The sequence below is a fragment of the Pithys albifrons genome, chromosome 12, assembly GCF_047495875.1.
Source record: "Pithys albifrons albifrons isolate INPA30051 chromosome 12, PitAlb_v1, whole genome shotgun sequence".
NCBI classification, from domain to species: domain Eukaryota; kingdom Metazoa; phylum Chordata; class Aves; order Passeriformes; family Thamnophilidae; genus Pithys; species Pithys albifrons.
The window spans coordinates 20,987,654-21,008,482 of record NC_092469.1 but is presented as its reverse complement, the minus strand read 5'-3'; the positions used below and the strand labels follow the sequence as shown (position 1 = coordinate 21,008,482).

The 20,829-nt window shown below is 50.6% G+C and overlaps 1 protein-coding gene across 4 annotated transcripts in view; it reads left to right on the top strand.

Moving 5' to 3' along the window:
* Positions 1-20,829, top strand: part of ANKRD11 (ankyrin repeat domain containing 11) — a 138,403-nt gene that overhangs the window by 11,263 nt on the left and 106,311 nt on the right. For 2 of the 4 annotated variants that reach the window (XM_071567520.1, XM_071567522.1), the window contains exon 2: positions 14,486-14,565. The gene's annotated coding sequence lies outside the window, so the exon portion shown is untranslated. Of the gene's footprint in view, positions 1-307; positions 327-5,515; positions 5,611-14,485; positions 14,566-20,829 lie in introns of those variants that run through there. The other 2 variants (XM_071567523.1, XM_071567521.1) reach the window with 2 other exon arrangements.

Below are 20,829 nucleotides of genomic sequence, written 5' to 3'. Positions count from 1 at the left end.
TGCAGTTTTCCCACTGTCATAAAAAGTTACGATGCTGCTGCTCCCAGCATTGTTCCGGAGGCGGAGGCAGGAGCAGATGCAGAGGGCAGAGGGAGCGGGCTGGGATGTGCCAGCTCAGTCAATGCCCTCCTCTCTGCTCCCAAACGCCTTCAAAAAGGGCCTTGTGCTCTTTCTGGGCCTTCCTAAGAAACCTGCACCTGTGGTACTCGTGGAACAGGCAGAGCATTTCCATGGGAAAGGAACTTGGCAGGGTGGCTGAGGGGGCTTGTTTTCCAGGGCAGTATTTTAAACCCTTCTCAAAACGTGGCGCTTCAGTGGCAGAGACTGTAAGTCAGTTTATAACCTTCCTTTCTTTGGGTTTTCTTTGGACTACAAGCCAAGGGAGTGAAAAAAAATAACCCAAGTGACTGTGTCTTGACGAGCCTCATTCCAATTAACTTCCCTCATGCTCCATAAGATGTTAAAAAACTGAGATAAATCCCCTAAAAAAGGGCTGGTCAGGCAAAGTGGTGACTGAGGGGGAGTCGGATCACCTTGTACAGCTTCACTGTGCCCTTTTCCAGAGCATGTCAGTGACCTGCTCACCAGGGCAAACTCTGAGGTATAAAACACTTCCCAGTTTTCTGGGAGTTATAACTGATTAAAACAAGTCACTATTCCAGTTTCAATCAGGTGTGGGGAGAGGCTGAGGGAGCTGGGCTGGTGATCACAGTGGGGTTGGATCAAGACGTGGTGGATTCTCACAGTAGGGTTGGATATTCTCACTCAGTGCCACATCCATAGAATCACAGAAGGGATTGGGTTGGAAAAGACCTCCCAGATCATCAAGTCCAACCCTTGGTCCAACTCCAGTCCCTTTACCAGATCATGGCACTCAGTGCCACGGCCAAGCTCAGCTGAAAAACCTCCAGGGATGGGGAATCCACCCCCTCTCTGGGCAGCCCATTCCAATCCCTGAGCACTCTCTCTGCAAAGAATTTCTTTCTGCTCTCCAACTTCAATTTCCCCTGGCAGAGCTTGAGCCCATCGTGCCCCCTTGTCCTATTGCTGAGTGCCTGGGAGAAGAGACCAACCCCCACCTGGCCAGAACTTCCCTTCAGGCAGTTCCAGACAGTGCTGAGGTCACCTCTGAGCCTCCTCTTCTCCAGGCTGAACACCCCCAGCTCCCTATAAACTTAACCTCTCCTTCAAACCATTTTGTGCTGGGAGGGGGAGGTGGAAATGTGCTCTTTGTTTGCAGCCAGGGAAATTAAAGGCTCCCAACATTCAAAATGTGTATTTTAGATCTTTTGAAAAGCTGTTCCTTAAAGAATATTTTTTTTTAAGGAAATGGACACATGCGTTGGGTATGATGAGTTGTTTCCCATTCTCTCAGCTTGAAGAATTTTATTCTGCATACATTAAAACTTAGGGAAAAAAAGACTGATCCCTCTCTGGATGATCCATTAGCTGCTCCAGCTGCCTTTTATTTATTTTTGTAGACACATGTGTGAGTGTAAACATTTTATCCGAAATGGCCTCGCAAATGTTCCCGCATTAACATATATTGTCATGGAGAATAATTTTCATTTAACTGTAATTTGCTTTATATTTTCCTGCCTGGTTGCCATGGAAACGCAGAGGGATGTGGCAGGGACTCCTCACAGGAGCCAGGTTATGGATTGCCTCTCTAATGGACCTCTGTTAATCACACTGCAGCTTCCAGGGCTGTTTGCAGGAGACACTTTATTTAGATAAACTGTGAGATGCCTGTGGTACCTCAGCTTAATATCCAGACTTATCAAGGGTGCTTTTCCCTCCTGCAGAAGTTTTGTCATAAGAACTATGTCCTATGATTGTGGAATTGAGATGTATTTATTTGAATTTAATGCTGGTTAGACTTGATATTCAATTTTCATTTCATTTACCGGAATAGCTTAACTGGTAACGCTCCTTCCTTGGCTGAAACGTTTGAAACCGAGGAGTGAAACATTTGTTATCCTTATCTGTGTGCAAGAGGCTGGGTTGCTTTTCACAGTAATGTGTCTGTGCTTTCTGCTTGCTTTTGGCTGCCAGCAGGTGGAAAGGGGTGAAGGTGGATGTTGTTACATTTATTGTCTGTGGATTTGGGGTCTGTTTTGCACCTCCTGTTTTCGGCTGCCTTGTCCAGGGCTGCAGTTCTGGAGCTGAGCCCACACGTGTCCAAGAAGGGAAGGGGCTGGAGCTCCAGGAGGGGCTGAGGGAGTTGAGGGGGGCTCAGCCTGGAGAAAAGGAGGCTCGGGGGGCACCTCCTGGCTCTGCAATCCCTGCCAGCCGCGCCAAGTGATGAGGCATCTCCGGAATCGCTGCACAGCCGTGATGATCCACCTACCCTGGGTCTCTGATGGCAGCGCCGGCCTGGCCCGGCTCTTTGCTCCAGAGGGAGCCCAGGGCAGGAGGTGCCTCCCTGCCAGGGCAGCAGTGGCACAGCTGGCAGCACATCTGACACAGGGCCTGTGTTCCCAGTGACTGTCCCAGCGATGCCTGGAGCAGCCTCAGAGTGGCCACAGGGCCAGGGCAGTGCCCGTCCCCCGTGCTGGGCAGTGGTGAGGCCACACCTGGAATTCTGGGATCAGTTCTGGGCCCCTCATGACAGGAAGGACACTGAGGGGCTGGATTAGCTCAGTTGGTATACCAAGGTCATGGGTTCAATCCCATGTGTGGGCCACTGACTTAAGAGTTGGACTCGATGACCCTTGTGGGTCCCTTCCAACTCAGGATAGTCTGTGAGTGTGTCCAGGGCAGGGAATGGAGCTGGGAAGGGGCTGGAGTAGCAGGAGAGGCTGAGGGAGCTGGGGGGGCTGAGCCTGGAGGAAAGGAGGCTCAGAGGGGACCATCTCACTCTCTGCAACTCCCTGCCAGGAGGGCGAGTTGGGCTCTGCTCCCAGAGAACGAGGCATAGGACAAGAGGAGACAGTCCTAGGGGAGCTTTAGATTGGACACAAGGGGGAATTTCTTCCTGGAAAGGGTATTCAGGCATTGCAGGGGGCTGCCCAGGCAGGTGGTGGAGTCTCCACCCCTGGAAGTGTTCAGAGACTGTGTGGTGGATGTGGCATTTGGGGACATGGACTAGTGGTGGCCTTGCAGTGCTGGGGAATTGTTGGACTTGATCTTGGAGCCTTTCCCAACATAAAGGATTCCGTGATCTCCAGGATTATGAGTGCTCAGATTCCTGACATTGTGGGGTGCACTGAGAATGATCTCTGTCCATGGCTTGCTGAATCCTTGGAAGGAGCTGCCTTCCAGCAACCCAGATAAGAATCACAGTGGCATCCTTCAAACTGAACTCGCCAATTAGCAAATGATTCATTTTTGCTTAATGGGGATGAGCTCAAGGAGAGAAAACCAACCACCCAGGACTCTCTGCTCTGTGTTTCCATGTCAGATACCTCAAATTGTATAGACAAGAATGTCACTGGTGGCTGAGTGGGGCCCCTCGGTGGAGGCTGAGGTTGGTTTGGCCCTTCCTTGGCTGCCCGTGGTTACGTAAGGCAGGATTACTCCAGCACGTGGGTGCCTCCCCAGGCATGTGGTCTCACAGCTATTTCTTGGTGCTTTACAGAAGGAATTGGGTAACATTTTGTTCTGTAACGCAGGATGAAGAAACTCAGCATGTTTTGCTGTAATGGCGTATAAACAAGTCGTGTAACAGCCTATTTAAGGCATTCAGAGGAGGAAGGGCTGAAGCAGAGCTTGATTTTCCTTAGACCTGCACACCAGATTTGAGTAGTTTTGCCTTCTGGGAACACTGTGAGCATTAGAAATGTGCTGGGTTTGAGCTGTACTGTCTCAGTTTGCTGTGGGTGTGGAGGAACCTTGTTCACAGATGTGCCCCTGGTCCCTTCTGTGTCTTTCACTGGGATGTTGGGGCTTTTTTGCTGCTCACAAGGGGCAGATGTGATTCACAAAGGCCAATCTAATTTTAATAAAAGTCTGAAAAATGTCTTGGCTCTGCTCAGGACTTTTGGGTCTTACACAGACTTCTTGCATTTTTCCTCCTTAATTTTTATTGTTCCTCTTTTTTTTCTGCCTGTTGTGTCATAAATGCTCAGAATTGACCATTTGTGCTCCCCAGGGACATGGTTGGGATACCTGAAATCACCTCTGCAGGGGGGGAGGTGATGCCTTCTGTGTTCTGGCATCCCATCCCTGAGCTCCTGGATGGGTCAAATTCCTGACAAGTTATGAAATAATAAACACACTCTAATTCATAGATCTTTCATTATTTTGGTTTGGTTTTGCCTCACTCCAGCTACCTGAAAACCAAATGATTTATAATCTGAAGGCATTTTGTTGGGGAGTTACATGTTAAAATGTGGAATAGCATGAGGAAGCAATTTCTGGAGCTGGTTTTGAGTTGGTATTTCCAGTATCACAGGAACAGCCTCGTGGGGGAATGAAGGCAGAGATGCAGGATGTGGTTCAGGTCCTTCCAACCCAAACCATTCCATGATCTTTTTGGGGTTCACTTACTTGCATTTGGGTTCAAATGGCAGCTCGTGCTTTACTTTATCAAAAGTCATAGAAAAGTGTTAATTGCAGATCAAACATTACAAAGCCAAACTGTTGTTCTTCTCCCTTTTGTTTTCATGGGCCCTTGGGTTGACTTTGAGCCCCTCTACATCATCCCATGTTGTGCCAGGAACACAGCACTGAATTTGTTTCCATTAATTGGAACTTACAACACATGGCTGTTCCCAAAAAATGGTTCAAATCAGGCTGAGCTGTGGGGTGCTGGAGAGTTCAGAGGAGCTGCCTCGTGTGCCCTCGTGGGAAGAGGGATTTCTCCAGGGACTGGGGGAATTGTTTCCTTCTGCTCTGAGCAGCCTCTTAATGAGCTCTGCCCCCTCCCAGGGTGCGAGGGATGAACCTCCCATGGCCAACTCCAGCCTGGGAGGCTCCCACCACATCCCTGCCTTTGGATGGCTGGATCTAAAAATCCATCCCTGCTGCACAGTGGATCTGAGGCACGTTAATTGTTCTGTAAGGAGACTTGTACTGCACAAACTACTGTGGAAATTGTGTTATTGCTGTGCAGTGTTACCAGTTTTCTTCTTCCAACAGCAAAATGTCGTGGAAATCATTGTTCTGCTTGGAATTCCCTCTCTGACAACAATAGCAGCAACTGGGTGGGGTGGTTTGGAATTGTTTAATGAGGAAAAGTTTTGGAGGAGCGAGCTCTCCCAGGCTGCACAGACTCCCCACGTGATTCCTCTTTGCAGCTCCGTCTGCTCCAGGAGCGGCCGCGTTCCCACCGCTGGGATCGTTCTGGCCACTCCCGGCTCTTCTGGCACAGCTGTGGAAGGGATTTGAGTTGGATTCGGGTTGCTCCGCCACGTTCCCCCACCCTGGGTTCGTTTGGCTGTGTCTTGGCTCGTTTCCCTGGGATGAGGAGGATGGATGGGAGCGTGCCAGGGTAACACCTCCGAGCAGCCCTGGAGCTGCTGCTACCTCTGGGTGACTCATCCCGGGGCAGACAGCGCGTGCCTCGGTCCCTCTGGAGCTCCAGACGCGTTCCCAGGATGTGCTGCAGCGTTGCTGGCTGCGGGCTGAGCCCAGACACCGCTGCTTATTGGCAGCCTTTGTTTCCAGGTAACTTTGGGGAATGTTTGAGGGCCAGTTCAGACACGGCGCGGAGGGGCCGGGGGTGTGTTCGCTGCCTGCTGTTGAACAGCTCGGTGTAGCTGCTGCTCCTCGGCGAGTTGCAGCTTGAATTGGTGCTGTGTGTGCCAGGGGAAGCTGCAGTGGGGCCTTTGAGCTCTGGGCTCCACAATGGCTCGATGCAGCGGGGGTTGTGTAAGCGGGAGGGCTCCGGGCCGCGCTTTGCTTTCTGTGTGTTCCAGGAGATGCAGCTCCTGCCTCTCCAGCTACTTGAGATTCACAGGGTATTTCCCTCCTTTGATGTTGGGCTTACCTGGACAGGCTGGGAGAGCTGGGCTGGTTCAGCCTGGGGAAGAGAAGGTTCTGGGCAGACCTGAGAGCCCCTTCCAGTGCCTAAAGGGGCTCCCAGAGAGCTGGAGAGGGACTGGAACAAGGGCCAGGAGGGACAGGACAAGGGAATGACTTTAAACTAAAGGAAGGGGAGATTTAGACTAGACATTAGGTGGAAATTCTTTGTTGCGAGGGTGGGCAGGCCCTGGCACAGGGTGCCCAGAGCAGCTGTGGCTGCTCCATCCCTGGAAGTGTCCAGGGCCAGGTTGGAGCAACCTGGGATAGTAGAAAGTGTCCCTGCTCATGGCAGGGGGTGGGAATGGATGAGCTTTGAGGTCCCTTCCAAGCCAAACCATTCCGTGATGCTGACACAGGAGCTCACCTGCTGTGTCTGCTGGATCTTACCTGCCCCACCAGTCCCTGTTTTCCCGGGAGCTGCTGCTGCTCATCAGCACAGGCTCAGTCCCAAACTGCTCAGACAGCCTCAGCCATTGGTGAGGAAACTGAAATATGGATGGCATTAGAGGGACTCAGGCTTAAAATTAGAAACTGTTTATGATGCACAGTTGTAGTTGTTTACCTTGAACCATAATTATCTTATTTCCTGAGTTAAAAACGTCACGTCAGCGTGCTGGAGCAAGATTTGATGACAAAGGAATTGTTTTTAGCCACCAGCAGAGCAAAGAACACTTCAAATGTGTGTCTAAATATGATTTTATAACCTAAAGTATAGCACACTCAGGATTTTAAATTGGCTCTGGAGGTTGCGTGGGCTTATGGGGCGGCCATTTGGCCGGGGATCAAGGGCCTGGGTTTAATCCTGACTCTGTCCTTTTGTCCTCTGAGTGCTTTCCCCGCCACCCTCTGTGCTGTTTGTTTGGACGGCCCGGGGTGGGGAGGGCGGGACGTGCCCCGGCTCCCTCCGGGGGTCTGTGCATGTTCCTGGGTGTGGTTCCATGGCACGGCCGGAGCTGGGCTGGGGAGGGAGACCCCCAACCATTCCAGCCCGGGGGGCACGGGCTGATCCTGCCCCTCTGGAGCCGGGAGGGCAGAGGGAGGAGGAGGAGGAGGAGGTTTTCTCTGGGCTGGCAGGCTCAGCTGGCTCATGGACACGCTCTGGAGGGGGATCCTGCTGGGATCCAGCAGGGCCAGAGCCCCCTCCATGGGAACCTGCCCCTCCGAGGGGCTGGGGCACATTCCACTTACTTATTTATTATTATTGTTATTATATTTCCTTGTTTTATTATTCATCGGTGCTCTCAGAGCCCGTGGGGCTGAGGTGGCCTGAGCCCCCTGCACACCCTTCTCCAGACCAGATTTCCTCACCTGAGCGGAACAGCAGCAGCTCCTTCTCCCCTGGCCCTGGTGCTGCCGGGGTGCTCCTCCCTCAGGAGAACAGAGAGGGAGGGGAGCAGCTCCTTTAGTGATGACAACTGCTACTTAAACCTGTTCAGGGCTTAGAATAGAAGGGGGGAAAATGAGTGGAAGCTGTAGGTGCTTTCAATGTATGTGGGATTTCTAAGGAATCTTTTTATTCTGACCTCAACTTGCCAGGCCCAGACAATAGGGGAGGGAGGCCATGTGGAAATCAAGGAGGTGCTTCCTTTCAGCTCTTCCCTCGCTGTAATTTGAGGTGGTTGTGAGGCTCTTGTGGCTGGGAACTGAAGACTTGAGCACATTCTACTATTGCATTTTTCAAGCTGCTTTCTGGGGACCTCCTGGGTTGTGTCAGGGAAGTGTCTGAGCCTTGTCCGTGCCTGGGTGTGGGCTCTGAGTGACACCTGCACATTCCTGATGGGAACCCCATCCCTGAGCTGCTGAATGTCTGTCTGGTTGTGATGTTTGTGTGGCCACACAGAGTTTTCTTGGCTGGGTGGGGGGTTTATTCCCCTGCTCAGAATCCAACTGGAATCCACTCTGTGGATAAGTTTGCTGTTTTTCCTCTTTGAGGAAGGCTCTGTCTGTTCTTGAAGGCTGAGCAGTGACTTCCTCGACTCCTCCTTGGCTAATTAGGGTGCTTTAAATTGGGATGTTTGCATCCTTCTCACCAATCAGCGTTCAGAGGGAAGGAAATAGTTCAGGTATTAATAGTAACCTGTATCCAATTTGCCACCAAATTGCACAGATGCAAATCTCTGGGCCTGCAAAGGTGACAAATGTGTCTGTCACTTGTGAAGAATGGTCTGTGTTTTCTCTCTGTGTTAAAACTGAGCACAGAGGAAGAAATACAGATTCATATTTTAAATAAAGTGGAGCTCATCCTGGCCCAGGAGCACCATTCACTCTCCTCCTTTCCTCAGGAGAATGTGCAGGGGAAATTCAGTGGAGTTCCATGGTGAAGTCACAGGAAGGGATTCAGTCTGGAGGCAGGAAGGATGTTTGTCCCACCTCAGACTCATGTTTAGGAGGAATGGAAAGGAGAAGGTACCTGATTATGGCAGCAGCTGTGAGCTCACCTTAAATTATGGCTCTGATTCCAGAGAACATCCTCCTTGCCTTTATTGATGAAAACCAACACCTTGGAGCTTAATCCCCATCCCTGTACAGGGCTTGGAGCAGCCTGGGCTGGTGGGAGGTGGGGAATGGGATGAGCTTTGAGGTCCCTTCCCACCCAAGCCATTCCATCATTCTGTGATTCATTAGGACAAATTAAGCTTCAGGATTTTCTAGCCTGCCTAAAGAGCATGGGGGGGCTTTTGGAGCTCCCAGAGTCAGGTACTGCTGTCTGTGTTCAGAGCTCACCTCTGAGTGTCCCCTTGGTGTGTCAGGGTTTGCTTCACTCTGCATCTTTGGAGCTCAAAGGGGAGAAATTCCCCTGGGATTAAGTGCAGACAGTGATTTTTTTGGGCAGACCTCAGCTGGAAACTGGCAGCTCCATTTGTTTGCCAGCTGAATCCATAGCAGTTCTTCCAGGCTGTTTTTCTGTTGCAAACTTGTGTTCTGTGGCTGTTGAATGGATGTGTTTTTTAGTACTTGATTAATTTTAGTTTTCCCATAAACCTTTGTAATTGTCAGCATCTGGGAATCTTACTGCTCATGCTGTTTATTTGCTTTATTCCTCACTACTTTTCCTTTATTCCTTCTTGGTTTTATGCCCAGGAAGAGCATTTGTTGTCTGGGCCTCTTGCCTTTTACTTGAACTTGGTGTATTTTGGTTTCTGTGTGGACCTGGAAGGCTTTTCCTGGATAGTTTGTGATTTTCACCTTCTGTGCCCTGAATTTTCCATCTCTGTGTTTGCTGCAGAACATCAGCCTTGTTATTCACACTCTTTGTGTTGTCTGACTGAAATAATTGGGTTGCACATTTACTACTTCTCAGGTGGGGCTCAGCAAATATTCAGGAGACAGAGGTCACATTTTCCTCCTGTTTCCATGTGAACTGAGCCTGACTGTGGATCAGTCCTGCTTGGAGTATCCACACCCCGGTGCATCCTGTGTTTTCCAAATGGTTTAGGGACTAACAGCTTACTCTGAAATAAACAGCTCGAGGGTTCAGTAGATGATGATGAAGTTTCTGGCTGGTTGGTGAACCAGCTCAGGTGGTTTGGGAGCAGATCTGCAGCTGCTGGTCCATGCTGAGGGGCTTTGGGGGGGCACCTTCTCATGGGTTAATGTGAATCTTCATTTTCTGTGTCCCAAATTCAGGCAGAGCATCTTTGCTTTGCACGTGCAGGTCACAAAGAAATGAACCTGATGATGCAGCTTTTTGGATGAGATTCAGCCAGGCTGGAAGGACCAGCAGTCCTGGGGAGTTACATCTCATACTGCAGCTCCAAAACTGGAAAATGGCAAGCTCTGGAGGGTTATTTGGAGCATTGGGGCTGACACAGAGGGATCCCTGCAGCTCCCTGTGCTGCTGGAGGGGCAGTGGACAATTATTTTGGGGGGCTGAACCGTTTTCTTCCTTCCATCCAAGACAGAGGTCACTTGATGGAAGTTACTGCTTTTGTAAGGCAGGTGTGCTTGTGTAGTTAAGGCTGCTCTGTCCTTCTGCTGACGGATTTCAGGGCTCATTTCATCCTGGAAAGGGTGGGCAGGCACTGGAGGGGGCTCCCAGGGAGGGTTGGAGTGCCCAGCCCTGGAGGTGCCCAAGGCAGGACTGGCCGTGGCACTCAGTGCTCTGGGCTGGGGGACAAGGTGGGCATCGGGCACAGGGTGGGCTCCATGGGCTGGGGGACAAGGTGGGCATCGGGCACAGGGTGGGCTCCATGGGCTGGGAGGGCTTTGCCAAGGTGGGCATCAGGCACAGGGTGGGCTCCATGGGCTGGGAGGGCTTTGCCAAGGTGGGCATTGGGCACAGGGATGGGCTGGGAGGGCTTTGCCAACCTTAAAGATTCTGGGATAAAAAGTGCATAACCTTTAAGGCATTTAAGACTTTGGAAGCACGGGGAGTTGTGTTCCCTTGGGCAGAGGACAAACCCTCAGCCTGGGCTGTGTCTGTGGTTTGGTGCAGCCTTGAGCTGCTCAGAGCAATCCCCACAGCTCTGCTTTGCCTTCAGCCTCCCCACTCGTTGGAGGAGCCACAGGAAGGTGGTCAGGGTGGAGGAGGAGAGGAGGGAACTGCCCCTGTGTTTGCAGCACTGGGAATGGTGTGCACAGAACTGAAATTCTGGTTCAGGGGAAGCTGCTGGGGCTTGTTTGGCTCTTTGCCACAACCCACCGAGAGCCGCCGAGTTCCTGCAGGGTTTGCAGCTCGGGCTCTGCTGACAGCACAGGTTTGTGCCCTGCCAAGCTCCTTTCAGGCTCCTTTCCTGGAGCTTTCCAGGAGAAACAGTGGGCAGGTCTAGAGGCTGCAATTCTGAGTTACTCTTGATAGTGGCAAAGTTTAAATATCTGGTGTGAGGAGAGCAGATAACCAGTGGTGAGGTTGGCATGTCCAGCAATTCATTGTGTGGTTACAAGGGATAAATTCTGAAATGTTCAGCTTCTGCTGATAATTAGTTTTTTAGCTTAATGTGTAGTATAAAAGGGTTTGAGTGCTTTTTTTTGCACAGATCTTGAGGAATATGTGAAAGATGCTGAAAATACTTATTGTGGCGAGGCCCTGGCACAGGTTCCCAGAAAAGCTGTGGCTGTCCCATCCCTGGAGTGTCCCAGGTCAGGCTGGAGAACCTGGGACAGTGGGAGGTGTCCCTGCCCATGGCAGGGGGTGGAGTGGGATGAGCTTTGAGATCCTCCCATGCCAAACCATTTTGGGATTCACCCCCACCAGTGTCTTGGTGTGTGTTTTTGAGGACAGTGCCAGGTTCTTTTGTTTTTTATCAAGTGGCACAGGCAGCAGGAGCTTTAAAAGCTGTAGATTTCAGCATACCTGTTATTTTCAGTACAAAATGAAAGAAACTTTGTGACCAAGAATACATCACCTACTTCAGTTATGAGAACCATCAAATTAAATTGTACTTGATACTACAATTTTGTCACATCAAACACTGAAAGGTTTTTTTGAGGTCTGGTGGAATTCTCTGTGCTTTGGCTTTTCACTTGGGTAGTTGGTGCTGTTTGGGCATAGCTGGGATGTGATTGCTGTGGAAATGTTTGGGAGTTGTGGTGAAAGGCAGTTCCTGTTGCTGGGAATCTGTGTGTGAAGGGTGGGAGCAGCTGTGGGGCAGGACAGTCTGTGTGTGCCTGGGGTGGCTGGGCTGGCAGCTGCTGATAGGCTGGAGGGCTCTGCTCCTGGGTGTTTATCTCTCATTTGGGGGCATTTCTTGAAAACAGCTCCTTTCCCCCAGTTTTGCATCTCCAGCACAACACCTTTTCCTCCTCTTTCTGCAGATCCTGAGCTGTGTGGAGCGACCTTGGGGGGCTTTTCCAGCCTCCTAAATGGTCTGGGAGTGCTCTCTGAGGGAAATTACCACAAATGTGATGATTTTTATTCACTCTCTGTCCCTTGAGGGGTCAGGAAAGTTTTCTTGGCTCTCTCTGGGATGAGGTGAACACAACTCTGGAGACAGGAATTTCTGTGCTATTTCTGGGCATTTGCTTTCTTTGCCCAACTCCAACACTTGTTATTGGGATTCTTACCTGCCTTGGGTGCCATAACCAGGCAAGAATGGAATCCCTGTTGTTGCAGAAGGAACTTTTGGATATTTATGGAAGACAAGCCATTGATAATAAGCCTGTGGGGTTTGTAGTGCTGCCTGTTCATGGATTCTTCCCCTCTCCCCAGTCTCCATTTTCTCAGACTCTGGAATTGAAGTGGGATTTGAGCTTGTCCCCCATTCCAGCAGGTGAAAGCTCTGGCTGGGCTGTGCTGAGCCTGCCTATGGAGTGCATTGGAAAACACTTCTGAGCTTCCCCTCTCTCCAGATTTGCTGTCCATGTTCCTTCCCCCTTGTTCTGCCCTGGAGGCCACGGAGCTGATCCGAGTGCAGGAGCCCCGTGGTGTCCCCTGTGCTCCCCTGGGTGTGTTTCCACTGGAGATGCCTCACTGAAATTCTGGCTCTTCCTGGAATTGTTGTGAGGGAAGCAGCTGAGTGCTGTGGAAAAAAGGCTCCCCTGCTCCCTGGGGATTTTTTCCATTCAGAAGTTGGTCTAAACCAGAATCTAAATCTCATCCTGAAATTCTGTTACACTTCTTAGTTCTGGATCACCAGAAAACCTGAATTGATGCAAGTCTGAATCCAAATACAAGTTCTTGCCCCAAAGCAGAAGGAATGAGAAGGGGAATCCTGCTGGAAAAGATGCTGTGCAAGTATTATCCTTGTGCTCTGTAGGGCTGCAGTTGCCATCAGGGCATCCCTCAGTGCTCCAGGATTCCCTGACCTTGGACAAATCCATGAGGCAGCCACGTATCTCCTGCTCTTCTCAAAGAAAAATGTCTCAAACCTTCCATTTTGCTCCTCTCCTGGAGGAGTTTTACCTGCTGCAGGATTCCTTTCTTTGCCTCATGGCCCTGTGCCTCTGTGTCCCTCTGGGTTTTTGGGTTTACTTTGGCCTGCTCCTTCCCACTGAGGCTCCCAAGGATTCCCTTGGCTCAGTTGGAAGCATCTGATGGCTCGTCTGGACATTCTCCCTCCGGCTCTTCATCGGGGAGTGAAAGATTCCCAAAACAAACAGGGCTGTCCCAGGGTTCCTGATCTCCTGCACTGTGTCCTGGCTGGCCTCAGAGTCGATCCTGGAGGGTTTTTGGAATTCAGGTGTCCAAATCCAGCCCCATCAGACAAGTGGCTTGTGAGGTGACAGGCAGCAATAAATGATAAAACTGTCCCGAGCTCTGCAGGGCCAGTCCCAGTGGGAGAGTTACAGGGACTGAATCTGATGCTGTGCAAAGCAGTGTGGTGTGACAGAGCTGGGCCTGGAAGTTGTGCAGGTGGAATTTGGGAGAGGAATAATGGATAAAACAGGGTTTAAAAGCAGTGGTTGGGCCCCAGGGAGCCCACAGAGCTGTTGGTGGGAGTGCTCAGTGCCAGGGCATGGTTGGCCAAGGGATGTTGGGTCAAAGGCTGGACTTGATGGTCTTGGAGGTCTTTTCCAACATAAATAATTGTGTGAGAGGATTTGGGCAGAGAACAAGCTGCTGAGTGTTCTCAGTGAGTGTGAGAGGAGGAGGAGGAGGACCATCAGCATGTGAGGTCTGAGGACTTGTCCTTTCTCTGGTGACTCAGAGTTGCACTCGATGGTCCTTGTGGGTCCCTTCCAACTCAGAGCAGTCTGTGATTCTGACTCGTGTGGGTTCCCACCAAACTGTGCCTCCCAAAATTCATCTCCTCTGCTGCAGGGGCTGACTGTGACTCCTGTGGGAATCTCTCTGGAATTGTTCTGCCTTGGGGGGAATCTGTTTCTGAGCAGGTGTGGTGGTGGGACCGGGGCAGGCCCGGGGGGCTCCCGGGATCGAGCAGAGCCGGCTCCTCCAGCTGGGAACGTGAGCAGGGCAGGGTTTGGGCTTGGAACCTGCCAACCCTTTCATGTGCCAGTTCTTGAATGTAATTCCCCTTCCTTTGGGTGCTGGGAGATCCTGCTGGTTCCTGCCTGGCATCGGGAATTTCACCTCGGGATTTTGTAACTGGAAAAATATCCTTGAAAGTACAATGAGAGCTGGGTGGAAAATGGAGTCACAGGTTTGCTGTGGATTCCCTGCTCTTCAGGGCAAAGGTGTGCCTGGAAAGAGAGCACTTATGTTCTTGTGCTGTGGATAATTCCACATGAGTTGTTTGGGGAGGTGAATTCTGGCACAGGAGCTTGTCCTGGCCCTGACTGTCTCTGGTTCATGAGCTGCTCACAGTTTGGGGGCTGGACATACCTTTTGTTTTGTAAATAAAATGACTCTAAATCCACACAGATGGTCACAGAAACCTTGAGACAAGTGATTTTTTTTTTTTAATCTATTATCACATTATGGAATGTGGTGGATGCTCAGCTGAGCTTTCACTGTTTCTTGTATTCCTGTGTTTGTGCAGACTCGTTATCAGGGAGTTTATTTCTGGATTAGGGAAGTGTTTGTACTTGGTAACCTTCATGTACCCGAATCCAGCAGGCGTGTTGTGAATAAAATTCCCGTGGTTTCATTTTCTAATGAACCTGTTTCTGTGTTTTTCAGATCACACAGTGTTTTTGGGACACACCTCTGTTGGATTTTAATATATGTCCTGCTAAGAAGAGCTTTCAACTATGGAATCGGTAAATATTGACTTTGTTTCTATCCAGAGTTTCTGGTTTATTCCCTGACAAGGACTTGTGGCCCTGTTGGACTGTTTGGCTTTGCCTTTTTTAAAAGTCTTTCTTTATTTTTCTGAAATTTGAAGGTAAAAATTGCAAATTCTGTGGAGTAACAAAAAGGTACTAACGAGGAGTATCTTGGGAGCTCTCTGGAGTTCTGAGATGCCCTTTTAGTTTTAGATAATTTTGATTATAGCAAGTTTTCCCCTGACTTCAGTGAAATAAAAGTGAACTTTCCTGCATGGGCAGTTCCAACACGGGTTTGCCCATCAGGCTGTGCAGGTTGTTGGTGCTGCAGAGTATTAAATAATATCATGGTCCTCTTTCTTTGCTTTCAAAATGTCCTGAAAAACCCCAAAGTCTCTTCGTTTCCCAATATTATGTCTCCTTGTGATTAGTCTAATTGAAACAGATGGCACCTACATTTCATTTTGGGCAGAGAAACCTCCCAATCTGCTGAGACTACAGTTTGAGTCAGTGCTGGGATTCAACTTTTGGAGAGCATGAGCAGATGCAGAAATAACAGCCTGTTGTGGAGTGGAATTCAGGGGCAAAACTGACATTTCTGCCTGTGTTTGGTGGGAGAGGATGGGAGAGGCTGGTGCTGTCCTGGTGGTGTGGATGGAGCTGGAGGCAGGGGGTTGTTCTGGTGGCTGCTTTTCCTGCAGTGCTGGTGCTGGTTTGGTGTGTTGGGAGCTGAGTGAAAGCTGTGGGAGCCCAGCTGGGCAGTGCCTGTCACTGAGGGGCTCAAGGTCATCCCCAGCATGCCCAGGAATCCCATGGAGAAGGTTCCCAGGGGATAACTCCAGTGTGTGGCTGCTGCCCTGGGGCTCTGCTCCTTGGCTGACCTCTGGGTTCTACTGCAGGGGCATTATTTGTGTGGAGGTTCTGGCCAAGGAGAGTCGCTCCGAGTGGGAGTCCAGCCCTGCCCTGTCAGGTGCCTTTGCAGCTGGAAAATGTCTTTTGTCCTGGAGTTTGAGGGGAGAAAATAAAAATGGTTGTATTTAGTGTGTCCATAATAATTGCAAGGTATTCAGGTGGAGACAAGATGTTATTTCAGCTTCCCCTGGTGAATATTAATAGCAGGAGAAGCCTTTCACAGTGGAACAAAGCAGAGCAGGCATCGCTGACTCTCCCTGGGCTGTTAAGTAATTAAAGTGTATCAGGTGTGAGCCCTTTCCCCGCGTGTGCAGGAGCTCCTTGGTCCTTCCTGGGAGCTCAGCAGGGCCCCCAAACCCAGGCTCAGCCCTGACATCCATTACACACCACTCTGGTTGCTGTTTGCTGCCTGTTCCATTTCGTAACTGGGGATGAACGTGTTTAATTCTGTCTTTTGGAGTAAATGGTGTTTTGCTTTTTGAATGCAAACTGTCCTTCTAAAACCAGAATAATGAAAACTTACCCAGTGTTCAGGTGTATGAGTGGCCCTGTTTGGAAGGGTTTGCTCAAAGCAAGGCAGATTCTTTATAGTCATGGAATGGTTTGGGTTGGAAGGACCTTAAGGCTCATCCAGTCCCACCCCCTGCCACGGGCAGGGACACCTCCCACTGTCCCAGGGTACTCCAAGCCCTGTCCAGCCTGGCCTGGGACACTCCAGGGATGGGGCAGTGCCCTGCTGAAGATGGGAATGCTTTGAAAGCACCCTCTCTAGAAACTGGATTTGGTCTTTTGTCATAGTTACAAAACTGTGAAGAGTAATTTCATAGAATAACAGAATGGTTTGGGTTGGAAGGGACTTGGAAGAACATCCAGTGCCACCCCCTGCCATGGGCAGGGACACCTCCCACTGTCCCAGGGTGCTCCAAGCCCCGTCCAACCTGGCCTGGGACACTCCAGGGCTGGGGCAGCCACAGCCTCTCTGGGCAGTGGTGTCTTTGCTGTTGGCAGCAGGAGCAGCTGCCCCATGTGGGGCTTGCCCTGAGGTTTGGTGGCTCAGCTGGTCCCCAGCACCAACAGCTGGTGAGATCCGTGTTCCCAACACCTTCTCAGGCAGGCAGAGGGGCCAGGGCTTTCTGCAGGCAGCAGCTCCAGTGGTGGCCTTGGCAGGGGTGTCTCAGGGAGCTGCTGATGGATATGCAGGTGTGGGATTCAAAGGATGAATGAGGAGCAGGGAGCAGAATTGCCTCCCGAGCTGCCGCCGCGCTCTGACCTCCCGAGAAGGGCACGAGTGGAAAGCCGAGGCCTGGAGTGGAAAAGCAATTACAGCCCAGACTGCCAGGATTGAATTGTCCTCGGAAAGTCAGAGGCTGCAATAATGGCAGGGTTGTTTAGCTGGAACGTGACTTCACTTAAATGCTCCGTGTTTTTCTATTAATGCTCTTAAATGTGTTCATACACAGCTCTCAGTTTTACTGAGCTCAGTATTTCACCAGGAGGGTATTGCTCTGCATGGAAGTGCTCTGAGTTTGCTGGCTTTTTTTCCATGTGGTTCATTTCTTATCCTTTCCAGGTCAGAGGGGTTTGAAGGTAACACAGCAGCAGTGCAGTGTGGTGTTGGTGTTTAGCACGTTGGTCACCACTGAGCTGAGGAGAGGGGCTTTCCATGGGGTCCTGGGCTATGGAAGTGTTGGCTTGCAGGGTGAGAAGCTGATGTGTTATGAAGTAGGGCCTGGAGAGGGGAGGGGAGGCCTTGGGCAAGTGGAATTAATAGTCTCATGTTAATACTCTGAGTGTTGGAGTTGTTCAGCCTAGGGAAGGGAAGGCTCCAGGGGGACCTCAGAGCTCCTTCCAGAGCCTAAAGAGGCTCCAGGAGAGCTGGAGAGGGACTTGGGATAAGGCCTGGAGGTACAGGGCAAGGGGAATGGCTTTAAACTAAAGGAAGGGGAGATTTAGATTAGATTTTAGGAGGAAATTCTGCCCTGTGAGGGTGGGCAGGCCCTGGCACAGGTGCCCAGAGAAGCTGTGGCTGCCCCAGCCCTGCAAGTGTCCAAAGCCAGGCTGGATGGCCTTGGAGCAACCTGGGACAGTGAAAGGTGTCCCTGCCCATGACAGGGGTGACACTAGATGAGCTTTGATGTTTCTTCCAGCCCAAACCATTCCCTGATTCTGTGGAGCATTAAAGAGTGGAGCTCTGTGGTCTGTGAGTTTTCTGACTTGACTTTCTCTTGGAAAGATACAGATTTTTAGAAGTGCTGTAAAGCAACTGGAGTGTTCCACTGGATCCACTTTGGGTTTGTGCTGGTGCCTGACTTGGCCTGGGAGGGGGAGGAGGGTTGGTGGGGGCATCTCATGGTGGTCCTGTGCCTTTGTACCTGTGTGGGAGGTGGGTGTTCCCAGCCCTTGGGAGCAGGAAAGGTTTCTGTGTCCACACTGTGCTCTGTTGGACAGCACTGAAGTGACAAAGCCTAAATTTAACTTTTCAAGCTGTATCTTCAGCTCCAGCAGCACTTAAGCAGAGGTGGCTTAACTGTGAGCCTGGATGACTTTGTGTCAAACAGGCCTTGAGTTTTTGGACACAAAGCCCTGCTGAGACCTACAGGAAAGAGCTTTAAATCCTTCCCCCTGCCCCTGTGAAAAAGCTGCTTTTTCAACTGTAATCTCAGCACAAGCATTTGCTTTGAGTGGTTGAATTGCTGCTTTTACAGTTCCCTGTATTTTCCCAGAATTTGTTAAATTGCCAATGTTATTCACATGCCACTTTTGGCAGGTGCCACCTACATGCCCTCAATTGGAACGTACCTTTCAGGAGCAGTGTAGGTAGGGAGGCTCCTCTCCTGCGTGTCAGATGGTGGAGAGCTCAGCACTGCCATTAATTCACTTTCCCTGACCTTTCCACTGCTAATGAGCCAAGCTGGAGCACAATAATGCAGCACCTTAATGAGCAGACCTGAGCTGAGCAGGGGCTGCTCTGAGGAACGTCTCGCTTGGCTCGTTCCTGGGGTGTATCCACGGCACAGATGGGAGTTACTGGGGAGAGCAACAACCCACAGCCAAATGCAGCCCTGTCCTCCTTCCTCTTGTCTTTAGAGCTGGAGAAACCATGCCAATTATTGCCTAAAAGGAAGGAAAATAGTTGGGTTTTGTTCCTTGACTCGGCTTGGTTTGAAGTGATTTTGTTCTCTGGGAGGGTTTTATTACAACCACTAAAATCTTAATTTTTTTAAAAGTATACTTTGGAGTTGGGAGTCTGTACATTTATATCAACTAATGTAAGATACACTGAAAAATATACACTTTTGAGTCAGGAATTTGTATATTTATATCAATTAACATAATGCACATGTAAAAATGGCACGTGCAATTAGGAACAAGTTCATTAAGCAGGCTCATAACGTAGACAGTGCATGGGATCATCATTTCCAGTCAGTTCAGGGAGGAAGATCCTGAACCACCCAGTGAGGTGACACAGAGCCTGGATTTCGGGAAGGGATTTTGGGCTGAGGGGCCGGTTCCCATTCCCTGGTTGTGCAATGGTGTTCTGGGTGTGACCTCCTGGCAGAGTGAAAGTGCTGGGGCAGGTTGTGGCACGGGCAGTGCGTGGCTGGGTTTGTTTGTGGGTGTTCTCCAAAGTTGTGGTCCCCACCCTGGGGAAGTGGCACTGGCTGGGAGGTGACAGGGAGGGAGGTGGCAGCGGGACACATGATGTGGCTGAAATCCCTTGTTTTCCAAAGGCCTCCATCGAGGTGGGATCAAGCACAGGTGATGCAGCTGAGAGCAGATGTTCCCTCCTGGGTGGGATCAGGCTCACCATTGTACTTCTGGAGTCAAGTTTTGGATGTCCCTGTTCCCTCCCCACTTGAGTAGATTCTGATGATCCTGAGGATTTTGGCATTTGAATCCCTGAGTTCCTTAAGTGGGGGGGAAAGTTTGTGATTCCTGTCACGGGAATGCTGGAGCTGCATCAGTGGCTTGGGCATCTTTAGTGGGTGTGAAATAGCAGGTGATGCAGAGTGTGAATTTATGGAGGGAGCTTTGGCTGAGCCACCCAAGTGTCTGACATGAACAGGGAGGTGCTCAGCAGTTTTCCCAATGCTGCTTGTTATCCCTGCTTTGTGGTAGTTTGCTGGACTTCTCCAGAAATCCAGGGCTGGATTGTGTTTATAACTTAATGTTTTAATTAGATTTTGATCTTGGGTTGTGACTGGACAAGCTGATTGTTTCCATTTGGTGGAGATGTCCTGGAACTGGGAGAGGGGTTTTTGGGTGTTTTGCAGGAACTCGTGGCCATGCAGTGAGTGGGCTGTTGGCTGTGCCCACCGTGGCAGCAGCTCCCTGGGGCTGGAATTCCCAGAGCCACTCCCTGTGCCTGGGTGTTTTGGGAAAAGCTGACACGCCTGGCTTTGGCCTCAGAAGTGGCTTTGGGTTGGTTGGTGGACAAACCCTGACAGCTCTGCTTTCCCTCAGAGCTGTTCCATCATGGCCTGCCTTCCCCGGGCTGGGCAGATGGTGCAGGAGCTGCCTTGGGGCATTTGGGCAGGCAGAGCCCTCGGGGAGGGCAGGGGCAGAGCAGCAGCAAAGCACATTGTGGGGCTGTGGGACCGGCTGAGCCTCCCCGAGCGGCGTCTCAGCTGCGACACTTCTGACTCCTGAATTTGGAACAGACTTAGCAGCTCACCTTTGGGGGTGGGAGCTTGTGAGGTTGTCAATACTATTGCCTGGAACCATCTGTTCCTACCACAGAGTAGCTGCAAAAATCAGTAATTCCTTCCCTATTTTTTTTCCTTTTGGTGGAGCTTGGGTGTAAATCTTCCTTCTCCCTTGTTATTTTTTGGACTCCCTCAGTATGAAGGACAAGCATCTCTGCAGTGCTGGATCCAACATTCTTGCTTTAATCCTTCACCAGAATTTATTTGAAATTTAAATCCATGTTGTTATCGATATTAGGGATAACTTGGGAGCCCAACAGCTATTTCTGGGACACGGGGTGTGTGGGGCTCCCTGATCCCCCAGGAATGTCCTCTCTGGGAGGAGTGGGGATGGCAGGAGTGTGTCCAGGTTATTTTAGGAAATTGCCACTGTAAATGGATGCTGTGTTTGCTTTTGCAAGGAAAATTGGTCACAGATTCTTGTTTTTCATTTATTTTTGCCCTGGTGAATAACAGTCCAAGTGGGATGGCCCTGGGGGTGGTGGCAGAGGGGGAGGCAGCGCTGGGGGTTCTTGGGGGAGTCACAGGAACACTGAGCACAACCTTGACTGGAGGGCAGACACAGACCAACCCGTGTGTTACCCTGTTATCCCAGGCTGGGATTCCACTCCAAGGCTGAAACTGCAGAATTGAGGTGGTT